This window comes from Plecotus auritus (assembly GCF_963455305.1).
Source record: "Plecotus auritus genome assembly, chromosome: 6".
Lineage (NCBI taxonomy): Eukaryota > Metazoa > Chordata > Mammalia > Chiroptera > Vespertilionidae > Plecotus > Plecotus auritus.
Genome location: NC_137773.1, coordinates 17,388 through 19,300, shown reverse-complemented (window position 1 = coordinate 19,300; position 1,913 = coordinate 17,388). Strand labels below are relative to the sequence as shown.

The following is a 1,913-nucleotide window of genomic DNA, read 5'->3' as shown; positions in this document are numbered from 1 at the left end:
GTGACTCTGTTTGGGGAAAGAAATTTGCCACGCAAGGACTGACTCCTACCTGGAAAGGACCACCTCCACAGCAGTCAAGGTCGATGGGATCCCAACGTGGCTTCATCACACCTGGCTTAAGACAGCCCAGGCAAGATAGAGAGTCCAGGACTCTTCGGACCCTCTAAAGATTAGTTCTGGCCCTCATTCCAGGCCCTTATCTTATAAACAGGCCCACTGACTTTATTCAGCAGAGAATTAATTCTATTAAGCCTATAGTCCTTAGGGGTCGATATAACTCCCTTGCCAACAATAACCCAAAAGAGTCAATGATTTGACTCATGTACATAAAACCAGTGGGAATGTTAGAGAGTGGGAATTTTTGAGCATGCTTACTACTACCATTCCAGAGAGGCCGTGGACTATGCCCCAGATAGAGTTGTCAGTGCTGACACCAGGACAGGCCTTGAGATACGGTCTCATGGCCCCTTCCCAGCATGTAGGCCTTCTTTCACAGAACACTGTCAGCTTTCTGAAGAACAGGATGACCCTGTGAATAACATGGTTGTCAATGGCATGATCCTGACGTTGCTTAAGAAAAACTGTTTTGTCTTGGGTTACTTGCTCTGCAAAAACAGGATGTGGTTAATGTGCATAAAAGTGGTCCCGCACAAAGGGTAGGGGTTGCTCTCTGGACTCCCTGTGTGGAGAAAGGCAGAGCAGTCGCCGGCCGGCTGGCCGGCCAGCTGGCCGGCTAATAAAGGCTCCCTACATTTTAATTTGGTCTGGGCTCCAGTAGTCATTCACTCGCGCTCGCTCCACAACATGTTCTTCCTGTTACCGTAGACTTCTGTTACTCACACTACCAATAGAAATGGAAATGCAGGCTTTGCAGACGCCGCCACTCCGAAGCTGCTCTTGATCAGCCATGGTGAACCCTACCGTGTTCTTCGACATCGCCATCGATGGCGAGCCCTTGGGCCACGTCTCCTTCGAGTTGTTTGCAGACCAAGTTCCAAAGACCGCAGAAAACTTCCGTGCCCTGAGCACTGGGGAGAGAGGATTCGGTTACAAAGGCTCCTGCTTCCACAGGATCATCCCGGGATTTATGTGCCAGGGCGGTGACTTCACACGCCATAATGGCACAGGCGGCAAGTCCATCTAAATTTGAGGACAAGAACTTCATCTGAAACATACAGGCCCTGGCATCCTGTCCATGGCAAATGCTGGGCCCAACACAAATGGCTCCCAGTTTTTCACCTGCACTGCCAAGACCGAGTGGTTGGATGGCAAGCACGTGGTCTTCGGCCAGGTGAAAGAGGGCATGGATATTGTGACGGCCATGGAGCATTTTGGGTCCAGGAATGGGAAGACCAGCAAGAAGATCACCATTGCTGACTGTGGACAGCTCTGATGAATCTGACTGGGGCTTTATCTTCCCACCTGACCGTTCCTCTGTCGCTCAGGAGAGCGCCCTTCACCCCCAGCTGCTTGGAATGTTCCAGAACCTCTGTGCTCTTGCCAGTTCATTGGGTTCCATAATTTCCTTCCCCCTTCCCAGTCTAGCTGGATTGCAGAGTTAAGTTTATGATTATGAAATAAAAACTAAACCGTTGTCTGTCAAAAAAAAAAAAAAAAAGAAAGAAAGAAATAGAAATACTAACATGGTTGATAATAATTGTCACAATTATGATCACAGTGTACCTCATTTATGGATTTCCAATACGATGGAACTAATATCCTCTGGTGAGGATCAACAACAACAAACAAACAATAAGCAGGAAGTCTCCGTGAGACTCCGTGGGGTGAGTTGGAGTGGAGGATGGCATGGGAACTGGTCAATGAATGCGTCCAGGCTGCCTGTCACTACTTGAGCCAATCAAGCAGAATCACGTATGAGCGCTTATTCCAGTACTGCCAGCTGTGCGGGAGAG

The 1,913-nt window shown here is 48.9% G+C and overlaps 1 pseudogene across 1 annotated transcript; it reads left to right on the top strand.

Annotated features, from left to right (window-relative positions):
* Positions 1-871: 871 nt before the first annotated feature.
* On the top strand, positions 872-1,393 carry LOC308250303 (peptidyl-prolyl cis-trans isomerase A-like; annotated as a pseudogene). The gene has a single exon. The product of its transcript is annotated as a peptidyl-prolyl cis-trans isomerase A-like (transcript).
* Positions 1,394-1,913: the final 520 nt, after the last annotated feature.